General features: G+C 34.1%; 1 protein-coding gene and 1 long non-coding RNA gene across 10 annotated transcripts in view; one reads left to right on the forward strand and one right to left on the reverse strand.

Annotated features, from left to right (window-relative positions):
• Positions 1–17,335, forward strand: part of GRIK2 (glutamate ionotropic receptor kainate type subunit 2) — a 1,225,242-nt gene that overhangs the window by 27,992 nt on the left and 1,179,915 nt on the right. For 2 of the 8 annotated variants that reach the window (XM_077162496.1, XM_077162494.1), the window contains one exon: positions 3,304–3,425. The exons of the other annotated variants lie outside the window; for them this stretch is intronic. The gene's annotated coding sequence lies outside the window, so the exon portion shown is untranslated. The remainder of the gene's footprint in view (positions 1–3,303; positions 3,426–17,335) is intronic. 8 annotated transcript variants of the gene reach the window in all.
• Positions 1–17,335, reverse strand: part of LOC143684999 (uncharacterized) — a 76,092-nt gene that overhangs the window by 13,830 nt on the left and 44,927 nt on the right. The window lies entirely within an intron of this gene.

Raw genomic sequence — 17,335 nt, forward strand, 5'->3', positions numbered from 1 at the left:
TTTAATATAGCCTTGTGACTTCTAGTCAGAGTGAATATGTCAAATAGTCTTCTAAAATCACTCATTTTTTGCAAAGGTGTTGAGCATATTCAATGGCAAAGACATAGTCTTTACAATAAAGGGCAATTAAATATCAATATGCAAAAAGATGAATTTGGGCTCCTATGTCACACAGTATGCAAAAGTTAACTGAAAATGGGTAGAGCTAAAGTTATAAAACTCTTTTTAAAAAACATGATAAAATCCTCATAATTACTTAGGTATGACAAAAAGTACAAGTGATAAAAGCAAAAAAATATGATAAACTAAGCTTAACAATGAAAACTTTTGCACTTTCATCTATAAAATGAAATTCACCATCAATAAAATGAAAACACAACACATATACCGGGAAAAATATTTGCAAAACATATATATAATATATCCAGAATATATAAAGAACTCAATAATAAAAAAAATCCAATTTAAAAATGTGCAAAGTATCAATCTAGACCTTTCTCTAAAGAAGATAGACAATAAGCACATGAGAAGATACTCAAAATCATTAATGACTAGGGAAATGCAAATGAAAACCACAATGAGATACCATTTTTCATCCACTAGAATGTTCATGTATTCAACTTCTCCTAGTAAAACATTCACAATAAGATGTGTAGTGGATGTATTGGTGCCCTGCTGAGACCTACTTTCTCGGACAGGTACATTTATTCTCTGCTGCTATGAGTTTTGACTGCTAAATGCTCACAGCTGCCCCTTTCTTTGGAGAGTTGCCCCACTTGAAGTGGAGTTACCACACTGGAGAGGTTACCTCCACTCCCCCCACTGCCCCACCTCCCCCATTCCCCAGAGCAACCAGTGGCCACTGTGTACTAAAGTCTGGCCTATTTGCCTTAAAACGGAGTACCTCTGTGCTGCACATCATGGCCCAGACCCTCTGTGAGACCAGGCTGTAGCTAGTCTTTGGCTAAGAACTTGTTTAGCTTCCTTTTTCTGGCCTATCCTGCTTCCCTCACTTCTCTTCTGAGAGCACTGCCTAAATAAATCATGTTCACAAGAATCCCTGTCTCAGGCTCTACTTCTAGAGGATCCAACCTAGAAGATTCGCAGAATTCCTGGTCGGTGCACACCAGACTATAATCTCCTCCACTAATCTATATTTTCCTGAAGAGAAGGGTTAGAGCCTTGCTGTTCCTTAAGCAAGATGATATTAAACGTATTTGACAACTTGGGGAACAAGCCATCTGAATGGACACAGGCCCATAAGAACTAATAATAGCTGTAAGTGAGTAGCAGAATGTCCTCAGAGTATACCTGCTCTAACTCTCCTCCAGCAACTCAAAAAGCACCTAAAATATTTGACTCTCAATAAATATATATTTGATAAATGATTAAATGGATGACTATTTTTTTCCTTCTGAACTAAAATACATTTCCCCATAAACTGGTCTTAGTTTCTATAAATTATCAAGGATCTATGGCAAATTAAGATTTCCAAAAATGGCCATAATAGTAGATCTCTTCCCTCAAGCTATTCTAGAACCTTGCCATGCCCCCATCAGAAGGTGTCATCTATGTCCTTTCCCTTGAAACTGGGCAGGCTTTTGTGATTGCCTTGACAAAACAGAAATGATCATGTATGATTTTTTAGGATTCCTAAAACCATGATATAGCTTTTGCTCTGCTGTATCTGTCTCCATATCCTTGCACTCCCCTGTGAAGAAGTCACACAGTGAGGCCCACACAGAGAGGAACAGAGGATCCCATAGAAGAAAGATGAGTCTTCCCCATGAAGGCCTGCCCAAATTGTAGATTCATAAGCAAAACACTTGATTACTGTTTGAGTCATTAAGTGTTGGAGTAGTTTGTTATGAAGCAGTAGAAAACTGGAATGGGACCTTAGTGTGGGGGAAGATATTGGAAGTAAAATGATGGCTTTTAATTTATAGCCCGATTTAAAAACAAAATCATTAATGATTAAAAAGTTTATAATACTTTATTAATTTTGATAGCATTCATTTACTATTTAGCTTTCTTTGGGTTGTAAGTTACAGAAATCTAATGCAAACGGTTTTAAGATAATATGGGAAATATTGGTTCCCTAAATTGAAGGTATTATTTGAATGACCAAAGCATCCAAAAAATATGAAAGTGGTGGCCTCAAGAAAAATAAGAACCAGGGAATTGAACATTGTTGGGACTCTTTTATGTCTGTTTTGTTCCTACATGTCTTAGAGCATAAATTGTGTCAGTTCTTGATCCTCTGAAACTATGTTCTATGACTGTCACTACCTAAGTGAAATGGGCTCTTGATTCTACTTTGAAAAATCCTGCCAATAGACTTTGAGTGTCTGATTTAGGTCAGATGCCTTTTCCTGGGTCAGCTGTATGGTGGGCAGTTGAGAGTTGGGTCGTCTGTCTATCTAGTCACCAGTCAATCAATTTTTCATATCTACACTAATTGACTGGGAGATTTCATGACTCTAAATATCTTTTGTATGTTGATGATTCCCAAACATGTATCTCCTGAACTGACCTGACCTGATCTCTACTCCAACACCTTTTATCTAAACTGTGTTTCGATTTGCTAATGTTGCCAGAATGCAAGATACCAGAAATGGGTTGGCTTTTATAAAGGGGATTTAATTACATTACAAGTTACAATACTAAGGCCATGACAATGTCCAAATTAAGGTACCAACAAAAGTATACCTTCTCTCAAGAAAGGCCAATCATGTCTGGGGTTTCTCTGTCACATGGGAAGGCACATGGAGATGTCTGCTGGCCCTTCTCTCCTGGGTTGGTTTCACAATGGCTCTCTTGGCTCTTCTGGGTCCTTCCTTAGATTTCCTGGGCATTCTGTCTCCAAGCATCTGCTCTCTGTGTGTGTTCTCCAAGAATCTGGGCTTTCACCAAGATGTTTTTCTCTTAAAGCCCTCCAGTAAGCAGATTAAGTCCCACCTTGAATATGTGGAGTCACATCTCCATAGAAACAACCTAATCAAAAGGCCCCACCTAACAATAGGTCTACCCCTACAAGATTGTACTGAAAACTATGGCTTTTCTGGGGTACACAACAGCTTAAAACAAACACAGTCTACTTACCTTTGCCACTTGAATATTTAATGGTGACTTAGTCAGGATAGGCTAGGATAACAGTAACCCCCCAATTCTTAGTGAATTAATGTGACAAAAGCTTATTTACTCATGCAAAGTCTGCTGTGGGTCTGGGCATTTCTCCAAGGCAACTCTTCTTCATGTGACATGTCAGCAATCCAAACTGACTGCACCGCTCCCATCCTGTAGGTTCACCCTCTGAAACATGTGCCTTTGGTCAACGAAACTGGAAAAGAGAATGCTTCACCTGGGAAATGACAGCATTACTTAGGTTCAAAGCCCATTAAGCAGAACTGATGATACTGTTCCAGGTATGTGTAAAGTTGTGGGAAAGTATAATCTTCCAGTATTTCCAGGAGAGAAGAACTAGATAAGGGTGAGCACCAGAAATCTTTTTCACGAAGATGCACCTCTTTAGTGGTTTCTACCCCTATGACCTGTCCCTACACTTGCTGTATTACTTATCACAAGAGATATCTACTTGGTTTCTGAAATCTTGGATTCATCCTTGACATCCTCATAGCTGACATCAAATCCAACTGTATAAATCTTCAATCCTGTCAGTGACTCTACCTTAAAAATACATCCATAGAAGACAAAAAGTTGTGAAAATGTCCCAGAGTGAAACAGACTAAAGAAATATGATAACTAAATAGAAAACAGGATCCTGAACAGGAGGGGAACAATACTATAAAGGGCATTATTGGGTCAACTGTCAAGATTGGAATACATATGATAAATTCAGTATTAGACAGATCAATGTTAAATTTTCTGAAATTGAAATTTGTACTGTGGTACAATGAGTACCTCAAGCAACGATTATCACTGCCCTGCTTCTGCTCTTGTCCCCCCAACTCTACAGTCTGTTCACTAAAGTGAGCCTTTGAAACATAAATAAGATTATGTCACTCCCCTGCTCAAACTTTTCCTGCCCTGTAACTTTCCATCACATAGAAAATAAAATCTAAAGAACTCTAGGACCCTATATCTTACCATTGGTTATTTCTCTGACCTTGTCTCCTATATTTGCCCTTTGCTCCAACTATCTTGACTCTTGGTTCTTGTTGAATACACCAAGCATGGGCCTCAAAGTTACCACCCCAAATTTATATTCATTAAATCAAATTTTTTGTAGCATTGTTGATATAAAAATCTTTGATGTTACTTAAATTAAATTTCCAGTATTTTGTATTTTGCCTCAAGATTAAAAAAACAATAAAACATAAGAACAAATGAAAACTGGGTCACAGCTAGCAGCCAAAACAATATAATAGCAATGAATTCAAAGATATAACAATAAAAAGTAACCATTTTCATATCAGATCTTATTTCAGTTTAAGCTGCCACAAATTTTAATACTATTATGAAGATGCCTTTTATAGCATCTTTTCAGGGCTGAGGTTTAAGAAGTTCTTATGGGAAAAAGTTCATATTTTAATAAGCATTTACATTTCCTCATAATGAAAAGAGTTTATCCATATATTCGATCTTATGCTACTGTATTTTATTGAAGTTATTTTTTGGGGAGAATAAACGTTTTCTCAAAGGAAACAAATTATATATTCTGAATAGTGAAATAATCATATCTGAATATGTGCATTGAATGTGTATTAATTTAATAAAATTGTGTACATAAGCAGGCCTTTATCAGCCTGCTACTATAAACTCAGGGGAAGGAAACTACTTTTAAGGAATAAAAGGTAAATGAATGAACAATCAGAATTTAATTTTGTATAGGATTTAAATGCATTCCATTTTGAAACAAAAATTGGCATATAAAAAAAGTTAGTCTTCTGGGAGTCTTTCAGGAATACTGAGGATTAGAGACACATTTCAAATCCTCAAAGCAAATAATGATTTTTTGCTATTGTAGGGAATGTAAAGTTGGGAAATAGGGGTGATTAGGAAATCATAGATTTACTTGCAACTCACTTTATTCTAACCATGTTGAGGGACTCCTTCCCTTATCAAGTCTATCATAGAGAGACTTTTTGTTTTTGTTCTTTTTAGATATGTAGTTATAGCTTCATCTCCTAATATACTAGGTTCTTTGAAATGCTTTATTTAAAAAAATTACAGCAGAAAAGCTGAGCGTTTTTTGAATACTGGCTCTGTAAAATTGACTGTTATATGAGATTATGTACACAATTCGATAAATTAAAATATTAAAATTTAAATATTAAAAAGGAATATATGTATGGGATATACTTTTCATTTTAAAAATATGATTGATTACCTAAGTAATGCTATAATACCAAAAAAATGAAATGTAAATCACTATTTGCCTTTCTTTCTGTCTCCGTATGAACCATATCTTTTTCCATATTTCCTTGAAATTTTTGTCCAGATGATTACAAAAATGTTGCCTATATGTAGTGATTTGTTCTGACTTTTTATATGAATATTTGTGGTAAAAATTGTGGCTTCTTAGCATCTTAAAATATCATTTTAATCAGTGCATAGTATTTCATCAAGTAAATATGTAATAATTAATTTAACCATTTTATCATTTGTGACTATGTTAAAAAGTATGCATACTTCTCATTTTTGGCAATGTAGGGATTTTTAAATAAACTTTAATCTTCATAGTTTGGATAACCACGATTAATTTTTAGTCCAATGAGTAAAAAGCAAGGTTAGGAATTCTACAGCCAGCCATTGACCCAAAGGAAAATAAATCAATTGAATATTACTGTCTTTTCATAGTAAGTATAAAATATTCACTAATTTTAAAGGTTCAGAACAAGAAAATAAATAGCATTATTTAATAATTAAGAAAAATACTCCAACAAAAGTTTGGTTACATATTATAACCTACAAACAGTGAGCAACAAGAGAAGAAAGGGAAACAGGTAGGAGAAGGGTGGGGATAGAAAGACATATAGAAGGAAATGGGAATATTGGGAGAGAGACATTCATAGAGAAGAGTAATGAAATCTCTGCTTGCTTTTCCTATTTCTGCATGGTTAGTACTGTATCCATTACACACAGATTTTGTCTTATGTGATCACTTGGAGTATTTCTTCCCTTGGGCAGAAGGAAATGAAGAGCCCTAGGTCATCAAGTCAGCCTTAGTCTCTGCTTTGTTTCTAAGACAGGGTATGCTACCTCTTAAGGAGCTAAGCTTCCTCCTTGTTTTTTCATGGACTTCAGTCTTACCCCCATCAATGGATTATGATTATTGTCTTCAGTATCTTCTGGATGCTGAGTAGACCTCTCGTCCTTTTGCTACCACATGTTCTGTATGTCTTTTGGAGATCCTGCCTATTGTTGTACTTTCCTGATATTGAAACTAACATTGATCTTCCTTGACTTTGTCTGGAATGTTTAGATCTCCCTTGCCTTAGGATGGATGACTATTCAGACTTCAGACGTGGGCCTTCTCCATCATCTTACTGACAGTCAAAATCTAGGGACAGCTTAAAAACTCCTTTAAATAATGGTGTTAAAAATGCGTTAATTGTCTGTCCTAAATATTTTAAATATTTTCAGCAAGCAAACTTTTTGAACCTCTTCTAACAGTAGTTTACATAATTCTTCACTTTATTTAGTATATAGCTACAAAAGCTCTAGGATTTGATAGGATAGTTCAATAACTAATTTTAAATGATATGCCAGTGGCTTTTATGCAAATGTTAAGAATCTAGGGAAGATGAGGATAAGCTGCATTATGAGGAAAACACACAGGATTTAAAATCCAAAGGACTAAGTCTGAGCAGATCCACCCCCTTGTCTACTATGGCACTGGACAAAATATTTAACGTCTCTGAGCCTCAATTTCCTCATCACCAAATTAGTGATAACAATCCTCTAAAAGGACTGAGGAAGGATTACATCAAATGATATATTGCATATGAAGGTCTATAACATATAGTGAGCCCATAATAAAGGTTTTTGATAGTTTATTGTTTATAAGGTAAGATTTCTTCTATGTATGAGCCCTGTGAAAGAGTGCCAAACATAGCTGAGGTGTATTATGAGCTTTCAGTTTGAGGCCTAGATTGAGCTTTAGGGACTCATTTGTTTTTGCATCAAATTATTTCTTAGACTTTCAGAAATATACTCCGCATAGTCCAGTGTCTCACAATTTGGTGAACATGTGGCGAGGGTAAATTTTTTAGATATATATATATATACCAGAAAGCAAAGATAAGCCATACCTGAATGAATTAGACTGTTATTTGGATCTGATGGCAAATGAAATTCAAGAAGTTGATATTAGCTATATGATCTTATTTGCTTTAGGTTTTAAATAATGGAGAAATATGAAAAACAAGAAAGAAGGATCCAAGCTGAATACATATTGTTCATTCTCATCATAAGGAGACATTTTTTATACCTAATTTGGAAAACCTAAGAGGTCAAAAGGATACCCCTCTCTGTTTATTCACTCAATAAACATTTCTGAATTCCTGTTCTTGATACTGTTTTGTGTTTCATTTCAGGAATTCAAAAGCATAGTCTCAACCCTTGTGGTATGCCATGTATAATTGGGAGGCACAAATGGAAATAATTACAATACAGGACACTATTTAATCTACAAAGACTGTGAAAACATTGAAGAGAGAGCAGTCGGTTTTATTTATTAGGGTCATAGAGACTTCACAAAACAGATCGTATTTCTTCTAGGTCTTGAAATGTAATAGTGAGGTTATTTAAAACCCAAGGATTTTCCAGGGTTCTTTAAGCAAAAACATAGAGTATGAAGAAGTTAATTGGCATATGTAAAAACAGTATGAGATATGGGAGAGTAGAGGATAGAAAGAGATGGGGGTAAAAGGAGATGAAGTTGAAAATGTGAGATGAATGAAGTTTGTGAAGGGCCCATGAAGTCTTGGCTTTGTCCTCTGAGCACTGGGAAATAAACAATTATAAATAAAAGAAGGAACATCATCACACTTCTATTCTGTAAAAATATTCTGGTGGCAGTATGGAGTATGGATTGGAGGCAAAAGGAATTGCAGGCAAAAAGATAATTTAGAAGTTTTTTTTCGGTAGTCTAAGTGAGAGATCAGCAAATTATGGCTCATAGGGTGGCCCACTCCCTGTTTTTGTAAGTAAAGTCTACTTGAGACACAGCTACACCCATTAATTTAGAATTGTATATGGCTGCTTTCAAGCTACAATAGCAGAATTAGTAGTTGAACTGAAACCTTATGGCCTGCAAGCCAACAATATTTACTATCTGGCCCTTTACAAGAAGAGTTTGTTGAATCTTAGTCTAAGTGATAAATGACAAAGGCCTGAAATAAGGAAGCATAGCATTGGAGAAAGACAGATTTGTGAAAGGATTTTAAAGAGAGGGTTTTTTCCCAAGGAATATATTTATGTTTATTGTCTTTTACATTTTATTAGTACATATCCCTATAAAAGTAATAGATATTCATTATAAAAAATCCAAATAATACAAGATTTTTGTAAAATAGTAAAAATATTCAAGCAATAGTAAAAATATTCAAGCAATAATCCAAATTGTATAAAGAGAAAGTGAATGTCCTCAGAAGCAACCATTTTTACAGCTAAGGCACATTTTTTTTCAAAAATTTCCATGCATATTTATTTATTAATACTGACTTGTTTTGTTTTACAATGGGATAAGTTTATACAGATCTTTTATCACTTAACAGTTGAGCATATTCTTTCCATCTATCTCCTGCACATTTTCCTAGACTTGCTTGATCTTGTGATCAAAGTGACTAAATTTTCACTAATTAAATGTGAGTGGAAGTAATGCAAAATTAACCCCAAATTAGTGGCCTAAAACAACAATGAATATTTATTATCTCACAGTTTCTGAGGGTTGGGAATTCATGATTGGCTTAGCTGCATAGCTCTGGTTCAGGGTATTTTATGAGATTGCAGTCAAGATATCAGAGGGGCTACTTTCATCTAAAGGCTTGGCTGGGGTTGGAGGTTCCACTTTTAAGATGGCTCACTCACACAACCATTAGAAGGATACCTTAGTTCCTTGCCACATGGACCTCTCAAGAAGGCTACTGAAGTGTCTCAGAACTTGGCGCCAGGTTTTCCCTAATAAGTGTCCAAAGACAGCAAGAGAGAAGCTGCAATATCTTTTGTGACTTAGTCTCAAAAAGTCATTCACCGTCATTTATGCAATATTGTATTGGGTACACAATCAGCTCTATTCAATGAAGGAGTGTACTGAACAAGAGCATAGACACCCCATAGGAGGTGGGGTTCATTGAGGAGCCATCTTGGAGACTGGCTACCACAGCCATATATATACTGGGTCTCTTAAAAGAGAAGCTAGGCCTTTCTTACATTCTGTCTCCTTCTTCTAACTGGAAACTGGATATGGACACTCACCCTTGACCTTTAAGATGAAGACAAGGCCCTAGGGGTTGCAGAGCCACAAGATAGAAGGAACCTGCACCTCTGAATCAAATTCTTCTACCCAATTAGAGAAGGCCTGGACATACTAAAGGGAACAGTGGTCTTTACTTTTCTTCTTGATGAGGTAGTTATGGTAATTTTGGTGGACTCCCCCTGAGGACAGGAGTTGGTTATGTTTATAATAGGGGATTGATATTTGGTATTGGTAGACAATCCTCCATGAATATTTTAACATTTCTGCATGCTTTGGATCTTCAGAGCAAGAGAACATGTTTAATAGCAAAGACTTTGGAAGCTACAGATTTAGAGACTTGTTTCCTCTGGAGATAATTGTTTACATTACAGAATAATGATCTTTTTCTCTCTTATCTGAGAAGAGGGAATGAGTATATGTGCCAGCTCCCCCATACAAGTTACAAGTCTCATAATTTTGGTGTTCCTCTCCTGTGATTCCCATGCACAGAAGCATCTAGTTCTCATTGACGTTGCTCAGGGAGACTGGGGAAGTGGTTACTACCACTAAGATGGTCCTCTTTTTTTGCTGCAATTAACAAGCTGTCTTTTTCTCTGATCCAGAAGGCCTTGGATATACATACACAAAAACACACATATATACAAACATATATATTTACGAACTGTGGAACGCTAACTTGTACGCTTGCAGGTAGGGTAAGAGGATTTTTCCCAAGAATATAAGATTGATTTAACACTTGAGAATTAATAAATATAATTAACCACATTTACAAACTAAAAAATAAAAATAATATGGTTATCTCTAAAGGTACACAAAACACAAGAGAAAATCTTGTATCTGGTGACAGTTTCTTGTTTTAGGCACTAAAAGCGTCTTCCATTAATAAAAAAATGATAATTTGGACTTCTTCAAAATTAACAACTTTTGTTATGCAAGAGACCCTGGAGAATGAAAGACAAGCCACACCCTGGGAGAAAATATTTGCAAATCATATGTTTGTTAAATTATTTTTTGAGAGGATACATAAAATTTTTCAAAACTCAAAAATAACAAAAAAAATGAACAAAATACATTTTAACAGAAACTTCAAAGAAGGAATACAAATGGCAAATAAGCACATGAGAAATGTTCAACATCATAAGTAATTAAGAAATGCAAATTAAAAGAACAAGAGAGGGTGGGCCACGGTGGCTCACTGGCAGGGTTCTCGCCTGCCTTACTGGAGACCTGGGTTCAATTCCTGGCACCTGCCCATGTTAAAAAAAAAAGAGAGAACATCGAATACCTATGAGAAGGGTGAAAATTAAAAAAGACTGCTTTTGGTGAGTCAGTAGGAAAGGAATAGTCATACTCTGTTAATGGGAATGTAACATGGTGCGATCACTTTTGTCAACAATTTGGCAGTTTCTTAGAAGTTAAATACTCATCTACCATATATTCCAGCCATTTAATTTCTAGGTATTTACCCCGGCGAAACAAGATGTCCACATAAAGACTTGTATGTGAATGTTTGTACAATGACTGTAATGACAAAAACTGGAAACAGCCCAAACCAAAAAGTCAAATGTTTAGACAAATTATAGATTACTCTTTCTATAGAATACTCCTCAGCAATAAAAAATAACTATTGATGCATGTTGCAGCATAGATTAATCATAAAATAATTAAACTGAGTAAAAGAAAAGAGCACACACTGTTTGCTTCCTTTTATGTAAATTTCTGGAAAATGCACAGTAATATATAGTGACAAAAAGTAGATCAGTTGTTGCCTGAAAGAGGGAAGCAGGTGAGGTAGGAAGGAAGGATTATAAAGGGACATGAAAAAACTTTTGGGAGTAATGGATATATTCATTCTCTTGATTGTTGTGATGGTTTCACAGTTGATGTTTATGCTAAAGCTTATCAAATTGTCACTCTAACCCTGTGAAGTTTATATGCCATACCATAATAAAACAAAAATTATGCCATAATAAAACTGTTAATTGTAACATATTCTTACAATAATGATAATGAAAAAAAATAGAGCCATTGTAAAATTGCCTGGGATTTCTTTAAACTGCTAAATTGATTTGGGGTAAAATGGCATCTTCACTAAATTTGGTTTTCCAATTCAGGAACAAAGTTATTCCTATGCATGTTATATTTTTTAAATAAAATTAAAAATTTTCTTTCCTTGGTATTTCCACAATATTTGTTAAGATATTCTTACATATTATAATTTTATTTTATTTTTTATGTTGTTGCTATTGTGAACTATGGGGATCTGTTAATGTAGAGTTGTATCTTGCTCAGAAATTGCTAGAGCAGGAAAGAAGGTGACTATTTTTCATTACATAGATTCTCTGAGCCTTGAAGACAGAAATATTTTGTAAGCAGAGTCTAGAAAGCTGCTTTATGATAGAGATTTATATAACTTTTCAATCTATCATTATGTTCTGAATCAATTAATGACTAAGTTTAGATACAATTAGCCTCAATCTGTCTGGATTTGTCTGTAAATTGTGTTTTGGATGTCATTGTCTCTTAATTTTTTTGTTTTGTTTTGCTATTTATCTTTATGAATAATTTTTAAACATTTTTTAAAAATTAGAGCAGCAGTAGGTTTACAGAAAAATTATTTAGATAGTACACAGTTCCTATATACCTCCACTCACACACACAATTTTCTGTATTATTAACATTTGGTATTAGTGTGGTACTTTGTTACAGTTGATTAAACAATATTATTATAATTATACTACTAATTATTATCTATAGTTTACATTAGGATTCACTCTGTGTTAGACAGTTCTATGGGTTTTAAAAAATGTTTATTCTAGTAACCTATATACTACCTAAAATTTCCCATTTTATCAACTTTCAAGCATACAGTTCAGTGGTATATATAACATTCACAATGTTTGTGTCACCATCACCAACATTCATTACTAAAACTTTTACATCACCCCAAACAAAAACTCCATAGAAATTAAGTATCAATTCCTAATTTGTCAACTCACCTGCCCCCTGATAAACTGTATTCTAGTTTCTGACTTTATGAATTTGCATATTTTAAATCACTGAAATTATACAATATTTGTCCTTTTGTGTTTGGCTTATTTCACTTAACATGATATCTTTCAGGTTCATCCATATTGTAGCATGCATCAGAACTTTATTCCTTTTTACAGCAAAATAATTTTCCATTGTATTGTATATATCACATTTGTTTCTCCAGCTGTTTATGGACACTGGGTTGCTTTTACCTTTTGGCTATTATGAATAATGCTACTATAGACATCAGTGTGCAAATATCAATTTGATTCCTTACTTTCAAGTTTTTTTGGTATATGGTTAGAAGTGGGATTGCCAGGTATATGATAATTCAATAGCTACCTTTCTGAGGAACCAACAAACGATTTTCCAAAGCAGTATTGCTATTTTATATTCCCACCAACAATGTGTGAGGGTTCTATTTACCCAAATCTTCTTCCATACTTATTTTTGCTTTTTTAAAAAGACAGTACTCATTGTAGTGGGTATGAAATGGTATCTCACTGTGATTTTGATTAACATTTACCTAATGGCTAATGATGTTGAGCATCTTCTCATGCACTTAATGGATGTCTATTTTTTTAAGAAATATCTATGCAAATCTTTTGTCTATTTCTAAATTAGGTTGTTTGCCTTTTTGTTGTTGAGTTGTAGGAGTTATATATATTCTGAAAATTAAACCCTTATCAGAGATATGCTTTTCAACTATGTTCACCCATGAGTAGATTGTCTTTTCACTTTCATAATAAAGTCCTTTGATGCTCAAAAGTTTTTAATTTTGATGTAATCTCATTTTCTATTTTTTTTTTTCTTCTTGTGATTTGAATATATGGTCTAAGAAACTATTGCCTGACACAACGCCCTGAAGATACTTGCCTATGTTTTCTTCTAGGAGTTTTATGATTTTGGTTCTTATATTTGAGCATTTACAAAATCTATTTTGAGTTAATTTTTATATATGGTATGAGGCAGAAGTCTACCTTCATTCTTCTGTATTTGGCTCTGTAGTTTTTCTAGCACCATTTGTTGAAGAACTACTCTTTCCTCGTTGAGTGAACTTGACACCCTTCTCATAATCAACTGGCCATTGATTTGAGGGTTTGTTTCTGAACTCTCAATTTGATTCTATTGGTCCATATGTCTGTACTTGTGCTGGTACCATGCTGTTTTAATTACCACCACTTGAAATAAGTTTTAAAGTTGGGAAATGAGTCCTCCAACTTTGTTCTTTACAAGATGGTTTTGGCTATTTAAAGCCCTTTACCGTTACACATGAATTTGTTGATTGGCTTTTCCATGTCCTTCCATTTGTTTAGGTCTTCTTCAATTTCTTTCAGTAATGTTTTGTAGTTTTCCATGTACAAAAATCTTTATACCCTTGATTAAATTTATTTCTATATGCCTGTTTCTTTTAGTCACTGTTGTAAATGGAATTGTTGTATTGAATACCACTTCAGATTGTTCATTACTAGTATATGCTAGTATATAGAAATACCACTGATTTCTGTGTATTGATCTTGAACCCTTCCACTTGCTTTAAATTGAATCTATCTAGTAGCTTTGTAGTGGATATTTTTTTTCCCCAGGATTTTCTATACACAGGATCATGACGTTTGCAAATAGGAAAAGTTTTATTCATACCTTTCTAATTTGGAAGACTTTATTTCTTTTTCTTGCCTAATTGCTCTTACTAAAACTTCCAGTACACTTTTGAATAACAGTGGTGACAGGGGACACACCCTTGTCTTGTTTCTGGTCTTGGGGGGAAAGCTTTCAATCTTTCACCATTGAGTACTGATAGCTGTGGGTTTTTATTATATGTACTTTATTTTATTGAAAAAGTTTCCTTCTATCGCTAGTTTCTGAGTGTTTTTATCAAGAAATTATGCTGGGTTTTGTGAAATGTCTTTTTTACATCGATTGAGATGATCATGTGATTTTATTAACTTTGTTCTATTAATGTGGTATATCACATCAATTGATTTTCTTATATTGACCCACACTTGCTTTCTTGGGATAAATTCCTATTTACCATGGTTTATAACTCCTTTAAAGCATTATTGGATTGGGTTTGCTAGTATTTTGTTGAAAAAGTTTTGCATCTATACTTACGAGAATATTTATCTGTAATTTTCTTTTCTTGTGATATCTTTATCTGGTTGTGGTATTGGGGTTATGATGACCTCATAGAATGAGTTATGAAGTATATCCTGCTCTTACATATTTTGAAAGAATGTAAGATTGGTTTGAGTAGAATTTGTATTAATTCTTCTTTGATGGTTTTGTAATATTCGTCTGGTCTGGCCTTTTTTTGTTGTTGTTGGGATGCTTGTGGCTACTGATTCAATATCTTTATTTGTTATTAGTCTGAGATCTTCTAATTTCTCCTGAGATAATATAGGTGGTTTGGATGTTTTTAATTAGAATTTGTTGATTTCATCTATGTTATCTAATTTGTTGGCATATAATTGTATATGGTATAATGTTATAATTATATTTTTTACAATGGGGTTAATAGTAATTTTTCCAATTTCCCCCTTTCATTATGGTTTTAGTTATATGTGCTCTCTCTGTTTTTGTCATTGTCAGTCTAGCTAAAGGTTAGTCTATTTTATTGCTCTTTCCAAAGAAGCAACTTTTGGTTTTATTGAGTCTATTTTTTTAATTCTCTATTTCACTTATCTTTCCTCTAATATTTATTATTTCCTTCTTTTTCCTTGATTTGGTTTTAGTTTGCTCTTCAGTTTCTAGGCGTGAAGTTCAGTTTCTAATTTGAGATTGTTCTTCTTTTTTAATATAAGCATTTAGAGCTATAAATTTCCTTTCAGCTCTGCCTTTGCTGCATCTCATAAGTTTTGTTATGTTGTGTTCTCTGGTATCATTTTCCTCAAGAAATTTCCTAATTTCCTTTGGTTGTTTTAGAATGTGTTTGATTTCCACATATTTGTGAATTTTCTAGTTTCTCCATCTGTTATTGATTTTTAGCTTCATTCTGCTGTGGTCAGAAAAGATACATTGTATGATTTCAATATTTTAAAATTCATTGGGACTTGTTTTGTGACCTAACATATAGTCTGTCCTGGATAATGATCCATGTGCACTAGAGAAGAATGTATATTTTGCTGCTATTGGTTGAAGTGTTTTACATATGTCTGCTAGATCTAGTTGGCTTATAATATCTTACAAGTCTTCTATTTCCTTATTGATTTTCTTAAATTTTCTACCCATTGTTGAAAGTGGAGTATTGAAATTTTCTACTATTAATACAGGAATGTTTATTTCTCCCTTCAAATCCTTCGATGTTTGCTTCATGTATTTTGGGGCTTTGCTGTTGGGTGTGTCTATATTTATAATTGGCATATATTCTTGTTGAATTGACCCTTTTATCAGTATTTAATGTTCTTTTCTATCCCTTTTAGCAGTTTTTTTTTTTAACTTAAAATCTATTTTTTCTGATTTTAGTAAAGCTATCACAGGTCTCTTTTAGTTAATATTTGCTTGGAATATTTTTTTCCACCCTTTCACTGTTAGCCTACTTATGGCTGCCAATTCCTCCCTTTTGACTACCAAGTATAATCTATTAACATTGAAAGTAACTGCTGAAAACGCAGCACTTTCTTCCAACATTTTGCTATTTGGTCTTTTTAAACATTTTTTTCCTTCACTTCTTCCATTGGTTCCTACTTTCATATTTATTTGTTTTTTTGTAGGGAAACATTTTGAGTCACTTCTCATTTCCTTCTGTGTTTCTCTTTGTGTTTACCATGGTGCTTAAATTTAACATCCTGATATCTATTACAATCATGGGCAATTTGATGCCAACTTAACTTCAATAGCATATACAAACTGTGTTCTGATGCCCCTCCATTTCCCTGTGTTTTTGTTATACCTGTTGTAAATCATAGTAGCTTTATACATTGTGTATCCTTAGCCATAGATTTATCATTATTTTTTATGCATTTGCTTTTAGAACCTGTAAGGAATTGGTTACATGCTGTGATGGTTATTTTCTGGTGTCAGCTTGGCCAAATGATTATGCCCAGTTGCTTGATCAGACAAGCACTGGCCTGACAATTGCTGCAAGGTTATTTCATGGCTGGTTGATAAAACTGAAGGCTGGTGTATTAAGTCACTAGTCAGCTGATTGCATCTGTGACTGATTCCATGTGCATGTCAACTAAGGTGTGTCTCCCATAATGAGATAATCTAGTCAGCTGATGGCTTTTAGGGAAGAAGAGAGACTCTTTCACTGCTTCTTCAACCAGTGAGCCTTTCTTGTGAAGTTCATCCACACCCTTCATCAGAGTTGCCAGCTTCACAGCCTTCCCTATGGATTTTGGACTCTTCCATTGTGATGGTTGCATGAGACACCTTTATAAATCTCATATTTACAGATCTCTTCTGTTGGTTCTGTTTCTCTAGAGAACACATACCAAAAATACAATACACTAATACTGGCATGTATTATTCCTGATATGATTACCTTTAACCAACATCTTTATTTCTTATGTCACTTTGATCTACTGTCTAGTGTCCTTTCCTTTCAATCTGAAGAATTCCCTTTAGCATTGCTTGTAGGGCACTTCTAGTAGAATTATGCTATCTTAGCTTTGTTTATTTGAGAATGTCTTAATCTTTCTTTCATTTTAAAAGGCAATCATGCTGGATATCAAATTCTTGGTCTGTAATTTTTTTTCTTTCAGCACTTTAAGAATTTCATCCCACTGCTTTCTTGCTTCCATGTTTACTACTGATATATCAACACTTAATCTTATTAGAACTACCTTGTACATGGTATGCTGCTTTTCTCTCACAGCTTTCTTAACTTTCTCCTTGTCCTTGGCATTTGGCAATTTGAGT

Source organism: Tamandua tetradactyla, chromosome 5, assembly GCF_023851605.1.
Source record: "Tamandua tetradactyla isolate mTamTet1 chromosome 5, mTamTet1.pri, whole genome shotgun sequence".
NCBI lineage: Eukaryota > Metazoa > Chordata > Mammalia > Pilosa > Myrmecophagidae > Tamandua > Tamandua tetradactyla.